The 17887-nt window shown below is 38.4% G+C and overlaps 1 long non-coding RNA gene across 1 annotated transcript in view; it reads right to left on the bottom strand.

The window, feature by feature from the left end:
* Positions 1–6614: 6614 nt before the first annotated feature.
* Positions 6615–17887, bottom strand: part of LOC122458539 — a 52276-nt gene continuing 41003 nt past the window's right edge. Inside the window, exons 2-3 of the long non-coding RNA XR_006278582.1 lie at positions 8031–8206; positions 6615–6838 (exon numbers count right to left, since the gene is read on the bottom strand). This is a non-coding gene — a long non-coding RNA (uncharacterized LOC122458539). The remainder of the gene's footprint in view (positions 6839–8030; positions 8207–17887) is intronic.

The following is a 17887-nucleotide window of genomic DNA, read 5'->3' as shown; positions in this document are numbered from 1 at the left end:
TGTAGCTCACGAAAGCTTATGCTCAAATAAATTTGTTAATCTCTAAGATGCCACAAGTACTTTTCCTTTTGCGAATACAGACTAACACGGCTGCTACTCTGAAACCTCCCATAGGACAGACATTCATTTTGTGACTAGAAATTATTGCCTGGTCAGAATGTTTCTGACTGGCAGCCATGGCAGGTGCTATTAAGCAAATTCCTTTGTGAAAACATTTCATTTTCAAGGTAGACAGCTACAAGCCATGTAATTATACACTTGACCTTTTCAGTGCTTATTCCAGAAAAACTCTGAATCTTGAGCCATGTAACAAAGTGCAAGTGGCGAGAAAAGAAGTTTCAATGGGGTTTAAATAGAGTGAAAAGTAAGAGAAGAAACTGAAAACGTCTCAGCAGATGTTATAGGTCCAGTTCTGCAACGCTGGTCCACTGAGAGTATTGCTCATTCAAGCACTCCCATTGAAGCCATTGGGACTATTTACATAAGTAAGTGCTACTCACCAGAAGCATCACAGATTCATGTCTGAAGTGCATATTCCTTTCGATGCTGAATTGTGCCTAGCACTTTAAAAGAATGTAAGAACCAGACCTACAAACGTTTGAATTGATCCCTATCTGAATGTAGTATATAATCTTGTTACATATTTTGAGACTCACAAAAAGCATATATAAATCAATTATTCATTATAATAATTTTATAAAGGAGATTTCTCAGAAGTATTGATTAAAATGTCTGCTAAACTGTTAAATAAAATTATCTGACCGCCAGAGATGAGGTTTTAACTCTCCCAACTGGTGCAATGGTCTCTATTTGCCAGCTGTATTGTAATAACAGAAAAGTTAACATCTGTGGCTTTATAAGTATTCGAATTTTAATGAACAAGATGAATTAAATCTTTCAGCTTAGCTGCTTATATTGTGAACCAGCCGGAGCTCCTGAAAGATAAGAAATAGATTGTGCTTATTCAACAGCTTTTCACTGTTTGGAGAGAGAGAGAGAGACAGGTTTCAGAGGAATTTAAACCCTTCTGCTGTTTAAAAAATATGATAATGGTAATTACTGAATATGAGTTGTCGAATTAATTAGTGAGTTTGAGAACAGCTCAGAAAATAGGACATGGAGCATTTACCAACTGCAGAGACAGTGAGCTTAGTTAGAGGGTAGCCTGTCTTTGTAAAATCTTTTTACAGCATCCATATATTCATCAGCAAATAATTCATTTGCAATCACGATGATCCAAAAAACATAGCTGAGAGAACATTTACTTTCTGCCAGCATTTATTTGTTTTGTTTAGGTGTGGTTGGAGCTTTTATCATTCTGACAGCTATCTAAATTTCACACAAAACATATTCATATATTTTAAGTTTTCAAATACTCTTGAGAATGAAGGGATGGCGGTATGTTGAAGCCATTTGCCAATAACGCTGAGCAAACTAATAGAAAATAGAAAATATAATAGATGGTAAAGCTGGCTGATGTCCAGTCTGCAAATTTATTGTCACCATGCCAGATATTCAAGCCAAAAGAATCACATCCTCTGTAGACAGCAAAACAGAGTATGATGAGTATATTCCCAAGAACCTAATTTTTTAATTACACTTTGCATGTTTCAAATACATACACAGACCTACGTACATGTGTATGGATATATACTCACATCACGCACACATACCAACATGGAAATCTACATTTCCTAACTTTAGGGATCAGAAATTGCATTTGTATGTGGAAATTCCAGTAAAAGTTTCAATAGAGTTATTGACAAAATGGTTAAGAAAGCAAAGAGTTCCATCCACTATTGTTTTATTTCTCCATTTTCAGAACATGTTAAACAATAGGCAATCAGAGTATGTTCAATTATGGGTCTTTATGCTAAATACACTTATTTTCTGAATAGGAGTTGTCAATGGGAATTAGTCTCTCTCTCTCTCTCTCTTTTTCTTTTTTTTTTTGTTGGCTTCTTTTCCTACCATATATTTTTCTTTCTCTGGAATTTTTAATGTGCTATACACAGCTGCAAAACTCCTTCATTCCACTGATATATAAAACGCTCTTGGAAGAGTGAAAGAGACTCTCTGTCACATACCTTTAAGTTGGAATATTTTGATTTCCTGTGTAATTTCAATTTAGCTGTGAATCAAAACCATCTACAGTAAACAGAAAGCGGAACTGGAGTTTGCTGATATTATAGTGTGCCAGGAACAGGCGCTGTTATTGCATGTCAGAAGAATTTTATATCCCTCTGATAGCTTGTACGCCATCTGAATCTTATTAAATTGTCTGTGACCAACCTGAAGCCATAGTCAATTTATAGATGCAGAGAATCTTAATGCTAATAGCAAAATAGCCTTTAATGAAGCATAGCTTCAAAATGAAATAATTTTATGGAAACTGGAATGACATTTTGGCAAAGTTTTTATTATCAGCATTGACTGACAAGATAAATAAAATACCAGCTAACAAATTGCAGTTTGTAACAGCTTTATGTTCCAACCTGTATGTTGGCTGACTGACCTGTGCCATGACATTCAGAACCCAAAGCCTCAGTGTGCCATCCTCCTGCATCATGTCACAACTCTAAGCCAAGATTAACATTGTGGTTCAGATTGCTGTGCAAAACACAGCAGGAGATCAGCATTAGAGCTGCATGATAAATTTGACCTAACATATAAAGTGAAACTAGCAAAAGTTTGTTGTTTGATGGTTTTATTAAATGGTGAATAGATTATTACAAATTAGAGACACAATAAACCAGGTCATATGGAACCATCTCCTGCATATTGAGGATTGTTCCCTGGAGACGCTTTGGTTGTTCCATAGTTAAGGTTAAAGACAGTTTCCTTTTTAAAGCCCTATTCCAGATCCCTATATAACTTTGGCTTAGGGCTTACTGATTCGGCCTGCAAAACGGCCTACTTTCAAGACAATTAACCAAAGTTATTAACAGTTTTTATTGTGGATCATTTTAGGCCCAACCCCAATTTTGTTGTTGCCAATGGGCATTTTTGCCACTGACATCAGTGAGGTCATGATTGGCCACTATAAGCCTGATAAAACTTCCATTGAAGTCAAAGAACTACTGCCATTTACTTTGACTTCAGTGGGAGCTGCATCAAGCTGTGCAAGACTGCATACGCACACGCACATTGGCTTCTATTGGCTGGCTGCAATTAGAAAGAACATTAGTCCCTGAGTCTTTCTATAGTTGCCAAGTAACTCAAATGGTGGCTCCCAAATAATTCTAAAGTAATTTTTTTAAAAGGACAAGCCTAGGAAGGCAAGAGTGGACCCACTTTAACTACACATTCTGCCCTCTCTTTTATTGTATTTCAGCACCGAGATATTACAGTGCTTGGCAGTCTATCAATACCTTAGGCAAACATACTAAATTAAATACGACTAAACACAATAACATTATTCATTGGTAGTAATAATCTAAAATTCTGTCATCAGCAAAATCAAGCATTGCACAACAGTACAGGAGGGTAGAACTGAGTTTCCATCTTTCCCAGTTTTACTGCCTAGACCTTTGCAACTTGCTATATACTTTAAAAATCTAGTAAAATACTGTATACTGTGTATGAGAAGCATCTGCATTTCAAACACTTATAACTTTTAATTATATGAAAATATTTTTTAAACATGTCAAAAGCATCTTTAAGAATGAAAGGCCAAATTCAGCCCGGGAGTAAATCAACCTACTTCAGTGTGCTTCCAAAAGCTGAGGGTGGCCCAAAGCATGGCAACTATGGCATTTTCATAAGAAGCCATTTTTATTACCTAGGCACAAATAAAGCATCTGAAAATCTTCTTAATTAGTGAGAAAACACAGGGCTCATTGCTACCTTCTATCTCAAGGAGCACAGGGTAACAGCACCCAGAAGATCTGACACAGAAGGAGAGTGCCAGATGCACAGCATACTCTTCACTTCTTTCCTGCCCCTCTGACACCCCCTCCATGGAAACTGACATCTGCAGTTTTGATGCAGGTAGGAAATGTCAGGTCTGGAGGGACAGCTGATCTTCCAAGCTAGTTTTCAACCCCAAAAGCACAAGGAAAACAGGCATAAGTTAATGTTCTCCCTCTACACCCCCTTCACTCCTCTCCAACCCTCAAACACACACAGAGCAGGAATGGACTTGAGTTGCAGGGATACTAGCATGTGGCAAAGTTCTTGGCAGTATAGTTCTGCTGGCCATGATGCCTGGAGCTAGGGACATTGGCAGGGGGAGGCTAATGGCAGCGTGGAGGTGCTGAGGACTCGAGGAGCTGCACATTTCTAGGAGAATCCAGGGATTTCAGGAGCTGATCTCATTGCCACTTCCACAGATAAACTCTGTATCCCACCCATGGGAAGCAAAAGCAGGAAACTGAATGAAAACTTGCAGTGTGACACATCTTCACTGCTGTAATAACCTTGCATAGGGATTATTGGACCCACAGTTGTTAATGCTCAGATATCTCAAAAGTGGCTAAATCAAATTTAGTTAGAATTTGAGATGGGAAAAATAACATCTTTGGGTTGAGTATTTCATCATCCCAGTGAGTATTTTATGTGTGGATGTCAAGTATCAGAGGGATAGGCGTGTTAGACTGGATCTCTAAAAGCGGCAAAGAGTCCTTGCCACTTTTATGTGTGGATGATAGCCATAAGTTATTGATAATAAAGGACTTTAATTTATAGTGCTGCTAGCATGACAACATAATATAATAACAGCATGGAACTGATTTCAAATCATTGCACCGCTTTGTCTTTATTTAATGGTTTGAGTGAAGTTATTAGTGACTCTGAAACAATGCCATTTCATGCAGATTCTCTGTTTATTCTTTCAGTGACTTCTGAATCAAATCTATTCAGTTTACTAGGCAAAAGATTACTTTTATAGCTGCCAGTGCTGCAAATTCTCTCTTGCATCAGAAAAGCAAGCTGCAGTTCTGCCTCCTGCATCATAATTAACTAGGGTGGTTAAGGAAAGCCTTCTTGGGGTCCAGGATTTATGATCAGAGGCAGTCCAGATGCAGCAGTGAGACAGAGCAGCAGGTGAATGGTGCCAGAGCCAGCCAGCCACCTGGTGGGCTGGGCTCAGCTGTCTCACTTGGCTGAAAGACGAAGGAGGCAAGAGTGAAAGGAAGACAAGAATCCATTGTGTGGGGAGGGAGAGGAAGAAAGTACCCATTAGGAAAATGAGCTGGTAAGAGAGAGCAGACGGACTTACAATTTTGGAGAATCTGATCACAATTTTTAGCTTGAATCCACACCAGCAGTAAGCACTTAAGAGATATTGTGATAGACATTAGAAAAAACCCCTGACAGAGATAGATTTTGATTGGATAATAAAGATTCTGCGATCAGAACATGACTGACAATTCTATTAGTTATGTTCAAGTTAGAATCCAGTTAGTGTTCTGTAGCTTTGTTGACTCTGCTGTGCTTTCAACACTGAAAACACATTTTTGTCAGTCAAACAAGCAGATATACCATAGATGCCCAGAGATCATGTCTATTAAATAAGAAGCTGTCATTTTTATTTAGTCACTTTTCTATCCATTTTCTATCCATTTCTATCCACACTTCAGTGGTAAATTCTGAATATCTGACTGTCTGAGAGGCAACCTAAACCTTTGGATAATCAAAGTTTTAGATAAACAGCATTTCCTTTCTGTATGAATTTCCAATCTAAAGAGATAGATACAAATTTTGGGTAGCCTAACAATCGGCAAACAGAGGTTTATATGCTCCTGAATACAGGTTTAGCTGTATTCCTGGTCATACATTGAGACTTATAGAGAACTTCTGCTTTTCCCCTCCCAGAAATATATAAAATTACTATGACTCTAAAGCAATATCATCAGAGGCCTTTGTGACTTTCCAGCTTTGGATTTCATTGCCAGTTGAAATGAGGGTTAGGGCACTGACTGGTGGGACCACTATAATCCAGATTTACCTGTTATTTATTCTGTTTAATATTGTTTCACATAAGATCCTTTTAGGAATGTGGTGTGTTTCTGTGCCAGTTTTACCTTCTAGCAATTGCAGGGCACCCTGGAGTTTTTATCTGAAGGGTGCCACAGAATTGTAAGATTCTATGTGGTTGTATAGAGTCAGACTGATGCAGCCCTGTGCCATTTGTGGGTATTTTCAGTTTTACCTGACCACCCATGGAATTGTGAAATTTTTTGGAACAAGAAAAAGTACCTTTGTCTGCTACATACCTATTAATTTAGATTTCCTGTGTAATTACGATCTAGATGTGAATTAAAACCAACGTCAAAAAAGAGATCTGGGATTTCAGGTTTATGATGTTGTGCCAGAAATGGGAGCTCTTCTTGCATGTTTGAAGAGAATTGTATATCCCTGTGACCACTTGTGCAGCACCATCTGCATCTTATTAAGCTGCTTGTGACCAAGTGGAGAGCCAACGCAGATTTACATGCAAAGACTTTAAATGCGAACAACAAAATAACTGCTCTTACCACAAACTTAGTGGTGACGTTGTGGGACCTACTAGCTTGGCTATCATTAATGGCCTGACAAAATTTCCTTCACATTATTCAGCACTGTTACTGTGAATTGAACAGTTACTGTGAAAATTCGCTTTGGCTAAAACTCACCATAAAAGGACTCAGCCCGGAGCCATCAATGCTCACAGCAGTTAAACACAGCACAGCCAGCAGCCATGGTTTAATTCAGTATATTCTCTCTGGAACTCAGCCTAGAGACCACCATGATACTGCCCTCTTATTTTTTATTACACCAAAACAGAATGAAGCCTTGCCTTGTCTTCCCCTTTGCTTTGAGGCAGTTTATGAACAAAATTCTTCCAAGTCTCATAGCCCTACAGAAAAAACAATGGAAGGAAAAAAATTTCTCTGAAACTCTGCAAATATGAACTGGCACCATAGAGAAGTGTAGAAATGAGAAGGTGCATGATCTGATCTTGTGGCTACCTGGAGCCCAAGAATCTCTGGGAAAATTTGGTTCCATCCTCATTGATCTCAGAGGTCTACAGGGAAGTGAGCTTTACCTCACTGATCCTCACATTCCCCATCTCTTTAAGTAGCAGAACTCATGTAGGACCAATAAGTACCATTGGCTTCCTGTCATGACTGCTTACTACCTCAAAGCTTTGGGATCAATGGCACTGTCACTCTTCACAGAGCATGGTGTATTCACCGATGATTCTTTGATGGCTGCTGAGTCTGCTGCACAAGCGACAGTCCTGTTCACAGGTAGGGCACACCAACGCACTAGCAATGCTCTGAATCTGAGCAGCAAATTCTTTCCTCCTCTTACACTTTGGAGAGGCATGCTAATCCACCAGCTGCTAGTAGGGGATTCCCTTCATTTGACCCTCTGACCGCTCTCCTGTCCCTGTTATTTCATTAGTTGTGCCCCATACTTATTTGGTTTCCAGCTCCTGTGGACCCCCTTCTTAGGCTCGGGGTGGGAGGGAGATCCTTTGGTAGTCTTCCTGGATTCCAGTAGGGCTAGTAGGGGAGGCTATGCAGAGTGGCTCCCCTCTAACAGTGTTCCAGACACATTTTCCCCCTAAAAACCTGCAGAGTCCCAAATGCATATCACAAGGGAAAGTGTCTATGGGCTCAGGGAAAGGGAATGAATATGAACAACTCCAATTCCACTACTACAAGCTTTTTACTCCTTGAAATGATGTGGTCAAGAGGAGTGCCCATAGCAGGAAGTCCTGAGTCCCAAAGATGTCCCTGCCACTCCCTTCTATGCAATTCGGGGCAAGTCATTTCACATCGCCACCTTAGGGTCTGTCTATACTGGAGGTGGGTTTGGTGGGTTGAGGAGGAGGTTGTTTTTTTCTCAGGTCTATCTACACGGATGTAGCTGTAGTGGGGCAACTTTGTCAGTGTAGCTACATTGGTTAAAAAAAAGCAAATGAGCAAGCTCTCAGCTTCCACATCCTTAAATTGGGGAAGATAATGAGGCATTATGAGGATAAATTTGTTTTAATAGCAAATTTAGCAAGTATTCTATCTTTCTAGGTATTCATAGCACACCTGAATTATTTTTTGTTCCCTCCTCACAGCACAGTAGATGGGAGCATCTGACCTGTGTTACTGAACTATTAATTGTACTTCTTGGCATGATATGGTGCTAAGATGTCTTGGTATGATAAGATGCTATGTATATAGAATTTTTCATTGGGAATTGTTTCCAAATCCATCTGGCTACACTGGAGTGCAAAAAAAGAAAATAAATTAGTCAATCTGAGATTTATTGATTTATTTATTTTTGCATGAATGCAATGCACATACATGGTAATATACAAAAATGTATTATCAAAGTAATACACACATTTACACCAGCATTTCTTAGTCCATGCACTCAGATATGGAACTCTTACCATGGATTTCTATCAAAAATTATTGTGTCAAAGATTAAGAGGTCAGCTGTACAGAAGATATGCTACACAAGGTACACTTAACAAAATCACAATTATATTCTGCATACACAGTTTCCCATTTAAAAGTATCATCTACCAACAGTCACCATGGAATGGTATCTGAGATACCCCAGCTTTCCCCTATATTTACAGTAGGAAATAATTATAGTAACTGTGTGGCATTTCTTACCAAATACTCCACATTTTTGTGGGAGCCACCATACAGGTCAGGGAGGATGTGGCCAGATCAGAAACTTTGAACATATTATTTGTTCCTGCCTAATTATCAGTAATTTTTGGTCTAAAATTCAGGATGTTGTATGCAGTAAACTTGGTAAAGAATACATTCTTGAAAACATAGAAGCAGATCTTGGATTGGTCTCTCTTTCTGTCTGGATCTGACTAATGCTTTACTTCTAGTACCAAATACATTTGTGATTTTAATAAAGTGGAAGAAACTTTTCTTTTGCATGAAGAAGACATGATGTCCACAAATCTGGACAATGGCTGAAACAGAACATTTGGCCTTAAAAATTAAAGATAGATATGGGACTTTGTGTAATTTTGGTCAAGGACTTAGTTTTCAGACATATTCACAGCACTGAACTACCAGTACAATATAGGAAGAGGATTATCCAAGATCTGTTTCCACTAAAAATGGATACATTACACATCTAGGGTCTTGAAAATATTGCCAGTGGTTTTGGCCCAAATCTCATCATTAGTGTGATACCTGTACTCTAAGGAGTTGCAGTACCTTATTCTGTGAGTCTTTCTGTTTTAACATCTACCTATATGTGTGTGTATTCTAAAATAATGCCCCTGTGGTTGATAAAAAAACATGTCCACATAACAATGCCCCCAAAATTACTTCATATCAAATCAAACGCGCACATTTCTACAAAATACTCCACTGCCCATTTATTAGACCATGGTTCCCACTGAATACAAATAACATGTATTTTGAACATTCCCTGATAAATTACCATTAATTAACCAAGAAATTGTTATTCTAAAAGTTTATGTTACTTAATAGATGAATCTTGTTGTATATCAAATTGTAAAATACCATAAACAATGGGTTGGCTCTGATAAACTCTTTTAAACTGATCTACATGTGTGACAGGCTTATTTCCTTTTTTATTTTATTTTTAACACTAATCTGATACAAAGGTCTGTAGGGAATGAAACCATAAAAAAGTGTTCACATAACATGGGGGTCTAGATTAAAATAAGAGTTAAAGATGTCCACATGTACTTAACTCAGTCTGTACTGCAGAGGTCTCAGAATAGGATGAGTAAGTAGCGATGCCAAGACACAAAGGGCAAGTTGCGGATGGTGTTTCAGCATTACCTATAAATTTACTTGCAGTTGGGGGTTTATAGGATCATAGGATCATAGAAATTAGAGATGGAAAAGACATATTAGGTCATCTTGTCTATCCTGCTGCCAATTCAGGATTGTCTCCTTATCCCTACATTATGTTTTCAAGGGCTTTGTCCAGTATGTCAGACTCAATGGAATCTGAGGATTGTTGCTTGTGGTTTCAGATGTCTGCAAGTTTTCCAAATGTTAGATCCATTTTTTAATTTGAGGCTTGTATGAGTTCAGCATCGATAGGCTTTGTTTCTCCTTGCTGGGATATTCCTGGGCCATACCAGTTAAAATAATGAAATAAACACCATGCTGATTTTATGGCTCAAGGAAAGAACTCTCAGATTTACTTTTAATACAGGACTGGTTTTAGGTTTGTGCCAAACTTCATCTGCATAGGGCCCCTGCATGTTTGGGGACCCCACTGTGCTGGCTCTCTTTCCCTTTTTGCATTTGCCACCTTCCTTACCCATTGGTCTGTCAGCATGACCCAAACTTGAAAGGAGAATGTATAGCTCCAAACCTCCGTGGCGTTAACACATTGATACCGCTCTCAGATGTTACCTCAAGGGTTCAACATGCACAACACACACCACAGGTCTAAAGCTGCCAAATCCCGTTTTTCTAAATATATAATAGGAATAGGATTATCATGACAGATCAGACCAGTGGTGCACCTCGCCCCGTATCCTGACTCTGACAGTTACCAGTACCAGATGCAAAGTGCAAAAATCTTTGTGGGGGATATTTTCAAAGTATAACATCTCCTATTGCTAATCCACAGGAGCTGCATGCCTAATTCCCTTACATTCCTTTCACAATCCCAGCTGTAATGGACAATGATGAATCATCTGTACATAGAGGAAGTTACTTCCTAAACCTCATCAACTAATGGCTGGCTTTGCCATAAAGTATGAGCTTTTATAAACCTACATGGTTTTTAATCACATGTAATGTAATTGTGAATATTCACATTATACATATAAATGTATTTTACGTTTAAAAGTCTTCTACTTTCTTATCTTCAATTATAGCTAGTGACAGACAGTTCCACAGGTGTCTTGTTCGATGGTATGGAAGTACATCCTTTTAAATGTTTTAAATTTGCTAGCTTTCAATTTTATTGAATCCCCCATTATCCTTGTGTTTTGACTGCCTTCTTTATATTAATAATTTTTGTGTGCTTCTATCTGTTTCCTGGCTAAGCAATCCAGACAGTCAGTCCCAGTAGTTACTCTGGGCTGGTGCCACAGAGTCAAGAGGTAGCCATGAGTCAGTGGTCAGCAAGTAGGGTTCTGAGGCCAGGTCTGCAGCACATGCAAGCCAAACATCTGTACCGTTGCCCAGACAACTTTCTGGGGCAGCCTCCTGGGTTGAGTAGTAAGCACGAGCCAATCAGAGGACTCCAGGGTGCTCTCATGCTGACCTCTTCAGGATTCCTTGGAGATGGCTCTACATGGCCTCCTAAGTGGTAATGTAGGAATATCTGCTGCCCTAAGTGCTATAGATCTGGCTTCTAGTCTTACAGATCCTTACACAGTCCAACTGTTTCCTCTCTAAATAGGCCAGTTTTTTTCATTCTCTATTTATATGGAGATATTGCCATGCTGCTAATAATTTTCATCACCTGCTTCTTACCCCCTTCTATTTCTTCTATAACTTTTTTTGAGACAGGATGACCTGAACTGAACACATGAGGATTACCATTAATGTATATAATGAAATTAGGGATGTTTTCACAGTTATTTTCTTTCCAATTACTGACCTAACCTAACAATTTGGGGTTATTTGACCACCATCACATACTGAGCAGAGGTTTTTAATGATCTCTCCACGAGGACTTTGTGCTTGTCTACAGTTAAAACGCTACAGAGACATAGCTTCAGTGTAGACATGACCTACCAAAGGGAGGGGTCTCCCATTGATGCAGAAAATCCACCTGCCCCAGGGGCAGTAGGTAGATCAACAGAAGAATTCTTCCATTGACCTAGCACTTTCTATGCAGGGGGTTAGGTTGGTACAGATATATCTGTCAGAGGTGTTGATTTTTCACAGCCCTGAGAGACGTAACTATACCAATCTCCAGTTGACATTTTATGTGCCATAATTTGCACTCTGTTCCATTGGTCTTCCCTGGACTAGATTTTCATTTTCTGAAGGATAGCTGCTTGACTTGAGTAACCTCTTGGGCCTTGCCATTTCATTGTACTGATTTTTTCTTGTCTTCATGCTTCCTTCTTTGTTTAGGGGTAAAAATGTCTTCTGTGACATTTGAGATGGTCTGCTTAAAAAGTGTCCAGATTGAAGCTACCCCCCCCATTGGGCAGGTTAATGTCCTTATTTTTGACATTAGAGCCTTTTTGACTAGTTTCCTCATTATTTTAATTACCCCCATGCAATTTGTGAAAGACCTCACACACAGCTATTTTTGCAGAGGGACCAACTTGTATCTGAGTCATAAAATTCCATTATGACCTATTTACTGTGTACTGCACCTTAAAATGAAGATAAATCCACCTCCATGCTGCAGAGGGAGCTACGGATACTATTCACATGCAACCTGCTACAAAGGAGACACATACAACCTGCACTTTCTCATGAATAGCTTACTTTTATTCTTTTTCGTTTTGTCTTTCTCTAATATAATTATATGGTTGTTCTTGTGTATTGAAAGGCATAACCAGTGTAAATAACATGTATTTGCTAATGGAGACAGGCTCAAGCCACAAAATTCTGATCCAGGCCTGAAGTTCCCCTAACATCTGGGATATTTGGATCCATGGTTTTGGTTTGGTCCACTATGGAGAAAAAAATTCATCACAAGTTAGGCTTAGTGGTTGTCGTTGTTTACATCTGATGTTTTAGTTCATATTGATCTCCGTTCAAAACAACAAAGTCATCCAAATAGAGCTAAGAAAACAATTCTCAACAATTTATTTTGAGAATTTAGCCTTTCCCACCTGGCCCCTGCTCACAGATTGTTCATTACTCTTTTGAATGTGTTCACTTGTCGCAATTGTTGAACAAATAATTTTTGCATTTTGGGGTGACCTAACCTAATTTATAAATTACTTCTGCTTCTGCCAAAATTAGCTTTGTTTCATCCCAAAACAAATTCTGTTTTGTTACTAGATTAATTTGAACTACAGATTCCATAATGATGTTTCTCAAACATATTTTTCCACTATCAGTATAAATAAAACTTCACTTCAACAAACATTCACAATGAATTAAAATGAGTTGTAAACACAGTTGAAGCAAAATTTTGTTTAGAATCATGCAAAGTTCACAAATAAGTTTCAACCATCTTTTCTACCAAATATAGGAAACAGCTGGATTTTTGTAACAAGAAGTCTAATGCCAAATATCTTTTATTTCCTCCTTAGACTTAGTCATGCATTTGGCATCAGATCATTAAAAAAACAGCATTGAAGATTATGTTTTTTAAAAAAACATATCAGTGAAGAAAGAATGTGTTCTCAGATAATACTAAATGAGGAAAAAAGGTCATTTGCTGGGTGTAAATATTCATAAAAGCCCTTGAAAATGTGCAAAATAGGAGAAGAAGCAAGACAGTTTTCAGAAAGCAACTGCAGTTTCCACGAATTGTGTGCATTAATTCATTCAGTCCAGTGTGGCAATGATGAAAACTCCCTGCATTTCCTGATTGATGGTGTCTGAACAGGGGAAAAGACATCATCTGTCAAAATCAAATTTGTCATGCCTTTTCCTATATTTCATAACCGGCTCTAATTCAACAAATAATACAAAACATGCATAAAGCAATCTGGGAGCCAGTGTCATGCAATATGAAACACTTTCAAGAAATGCATTTTAAGACCATTTTCAGTTATACCAGCATAAACACTTATCAATGATTGATCATCTCATATCGTCTGCAGTGACTAATGATAAGCATGATGAGCTGACATGGAATTTCACACTATCTATAGGTTACATTGTTTGTTTTGTCACCCAGAAACTTTTCTGCTTATTGTAACTGTAGCACAATAATTCATTTGCAGCACACAAGTGTGGGCCAAAAAGCAGACAATTATTCTTCCAGACAATTGTTCCACACAATTATTCTTTTTAGTGATAAGTAGAGGTTATTTTATTTCATCCCAAACTGAACTTTCTCTTACACAGAAATGATATATGCATGACCTGGCCTAGAGCATATTAATTCAGGCAGTTGAATAATGCAAAACAAAAAATGGAGACTATATATATATTATATATATATGGTATGAATTACTTTTATGTTAAGGTTAAAACAAAAAGGATTATAGCAAGAACATGTGGGGTTTAGGCTTCCATTCCTCATTTTACCACATTGTACCCCAAAAATTGCACAATCTCAAGTCACATGTTTATAACACATTCACAGAAGGCCTTTCATTTATTTTTTCAAATGAGCAGAGGATGTGACATAGAGTATATATTAAAACATTTTGTTTAGACCTGTATGCTTATGTTACTATATTTACATCTATCCTGAAAAAATTAATGTTATTAGAGTAATAAAGGTCTCTTTAACCAGCAGAGAAAAGAATAAAAGGAACTAATGGCTGGAGGTTAAAGCCAGACAAATTTAAATCAGAAACAAGGCACAAATTTTTAACAGAGTGGGTGATTAGCTACTCGAACAAACTACCAAGGAAAGTGATGGATTCTCCATCTCTTGAAGTTTGGGTGCTTTTCTGGAAGATACACTTTAGTCAAACACAAGTTACTGGTCTCAATACTGGAGTAAGTGAGTAAAATTCTACATGCTGTGTTATACTGGACATCAGACTAGATGATCTTATGATGCCTTTTGGCCTTAAAATCTTTGAATCTTTGAAACACTTGTGGAATATCAGGAAAATTGCTTTCATTTCTTTTATTCATACTGCAGATTACAGAAACAACATTTAACAGAATTAAAAGCGGGACAGAAACAGCTAGTCAAAGAACCAAAACAACTTTTGAAGTGCATCCATTGCACATACACATTTCTGCCACTTCAAGCACCATCACGTTTAGGCCCTAAAAGCTGTTTGCCAGCATCCTGGGGTTGCCTCAGACTACCAGCTTTTCAGCTAACAGTCAAAACTGCTGGCCAATGAATATCCTTTACAATATTCCATACATCTGAACTCCACTCAATGGTGCCCTTGGAAGAAGTAATCACAACTCTACAAACGCAGCAGGTGGGCTTTTCAATTCACTGCCGTCAGAAAGCCTGGTCTGATCTTGCTATGTTTGACCTAGTTTTACTGAGGCCAGACAAAAGGCAAACCGACATCTTGCCCTCTTCATAGGACCAGTCCATTCTGATGGAAACAACAGCAGTAGTCCAAAACCAGATGCCCTGGCTCAGCAATGGATTCAGGTGTTTGTGTAGCAAATGACCTTCACTCTTTCCGCAGTACAACTCCTTCACTGTAGGCATGAGGTTCACCAGAACAGGAAGCCAGGGAAAATTGGTGGCTCCTGAAGCTAGTTTATCTCCTTCTTCAATATATGCACACAATACACAGTATGGCTGCCAACTTCATGTGGAAGTTTGCCCCAAATAACAAGGTGAACAGTGTGTTCATTCACTGTTAAATTTAACAGATGATTCCTTCAGGGCAAGCAGAATGTTAATGTCATTTGTAATTACAGTCAGGAAGTGCTGATTACAGTGAACCAGCAATTACTCACCTTTTATCTGAGCCATCAGTTGTAGCAGAGATGTTTTGTCTGGACATGGGTGACCTATGCAACCTATTGTTTTGGTTTCAGAGGGTTCACAAAACTAGTTAAAGTTTGTGAACCTTTATTCCTTTAATTAAAACCCATGGGTTTGGAGTGAATCACTTTTAAAAATCCTATCTATAGGGAATCTTTTAATATTGATTTATTATATCCTCCCCTCGGCCCCAAGTGTGAGGCTGAACCAAGACGATAACATTATATATTAGACATAAAAATAAATTAATGGATATTTTTAATTAGAACTTTTCTTTTATCCCCTTTACAACTCAATTGTCCATCTCTCTGTATTTGCTTTTCACTCTACCCATTCTCTGTTCCATATTTTACCCTGTATTGCACTGGATTTTTCCTCTCTGGCCTCTTTTCCAGATCTTTTAAGTGGAATGCAAACCAAATAATTTTCTAGTTGGAGTCAAACTTGTGAATCCACAGTTTGACTGGATCCAGAATCTGGCAAAAAACATTCACTCTTCCCCAGCTTTTTCTCTGAGGGAACTGCTAGAAACATCAGTTTTCTTTTGTTTGTTTTGTGAACTAGTTAGCTCTTTAATGCCAATTTCTATTATCCAGACACGCAGTTAAGAGCACATATCACATAAGAAAAAATCTGTTCAAATCGAAAACTTCCCCTTTAGTTTGAATCCTACATTTAGTCATTTTTTAAAACAAGTATTTAACAAGGGGACACCTACAGCACATACAAAACTTCAGTTAAAAATAGAATTGGGCTACAGCGGGAAAAATAATTCACAAATGTTTTTCAATTGCAAATTGTGATTTTTTTTCCCCCTGCATGGGGTCATGCATTTCCAATGTTGCAAACTCTCATGATTTTGTTGCAAGTATCATGATTTTTTGTGGGTTTCTTAAATCCCCAATTGCTGGACTCAAGAGATTGAATAAGAATCTGAGCTTTCATTTAAAAACAAAACAACATAAGTTTCTAGCCCTTGTGGATGCAGAGAAAAGCTTGAACTAAATGTAAGGCTCAGGAACCGGAAGACAAATAAAAAGAACTCAGAATGTATTTTTTTTTAAAATATCATGATTTTTAAGGCAATCTCATGAGGTTTTTGTTTCTGACACAATAGCTGAACACTTGTGATTGGTGATACTGCATTTTTCTGCTCGCTTTTCTGTTCATATTCATGCAGCATGATTTTGCTTGGACACATTATTTCTGAGGAGCTTTGATTGGTGCAAATATCATTTTATCACTTATTAAGTGGAGCTGCATATTGGGAGCACATTAAACAAATGCTCTGTGATCTGCACTGGCTTCCAATTACCTTCTGGGTGGAATTCAATGTGTTGGTTTTAACCTATAAAGCCCTATATAGTTTGGGACTTGGCTACCTGAGAGATTGCTGCTTTGCCCCGACACATTGCTGCAATTGAAATCCATCAGAGGCACCTGAGCCGAAGCTCCCTTAGTACAGACGTGAGGGATCTGCTGGGCCAATGCGCCCTCTGAGGGGGCCCTGGGCTTTGGAACTCACTCTTCCTCTTTGACCACCAGAGCCCAGATCTGTTAATTTTCTGAGCATATTGCAAAGCCCATCTGTTTAATCTTCTCTAACACTGTTGGGGGATAGGTTGAGATGGGTATATATATAGGCAGTCCTTTCTTTATGTTCATGTTCAATGTATGGGACAGGCACCCAGAGCACTGGATGGTGCCTATAGTTGTATTTTCAAAATGAAAAGAAATATATACTTTTTAAAATTTGCATGTCACCTTGGGCTATAAGGACACAAGAGAAGAATAGAAGACAATGAATGTTAGTGAGGTGTAGAGAGTATAAACGGAATTGAGGGAAGATGATCAAGCAGCGGATTTAATCTACACATAATCTCTGGGTAATCTCATCTGCAAACACAAATTCAACTACCATCTCTATGCCAATGACTGACAGATCTACTTCCCTACTCCAGACCTGTATCCTTCTTTCCAAATTAAACTCTCTCTGACATCTCAAGATCAAGGAGCCATCAGCTCAAGTTCAGTGTGACAAAAGCAGAGCACTTAATCTTTCCCCACAAACCCTCTCCCTTCCCCACCTTCTTTCTCAAACACTGTGGAAAACACCAGCATCCTGCCTGTCACTGGGGCCCATAATCTGGGTGTTCTCTTTGACTCAGACCTCTCTCGAGGTCCTCACATCAAAGCTATGTCTAAATCTTTGAGATTCTATCTCCAAAATGACAGGTTATAGAGTAGCAGCCGTGTTAGTCTGTATTCGCAAAAAGAAAAGGAGTACTTGTGGCACCTTAGAGACTAACAAATTTATTTGAGCATAAGCTTTCATGAGCTATAGTTCACTTCATCGGATGCATTCAGTTTTCCACTG

Source organism: Dermochelys coriacea, chromosome 2 (assembly GCF_009764565.3).
Source record: "Dermochelys coriacea isolate rDerCor1 chromosome 2, rDerCor1.pri.v4, whole genome shotgun sequence".
In the NCBI taxonomy this organism is placed as follows: domain Eukaryota; kingdom Metazoa; phylum Chordata; order Testudines; family Dermochelyidae; genus Dermochelys; species Dermochelys coriacea.
The sequence above is the reverse complement of the archived record's forward strand: the minus strand, read 5'-3'. Positions and strand labels throughout refer to the sequence as shown.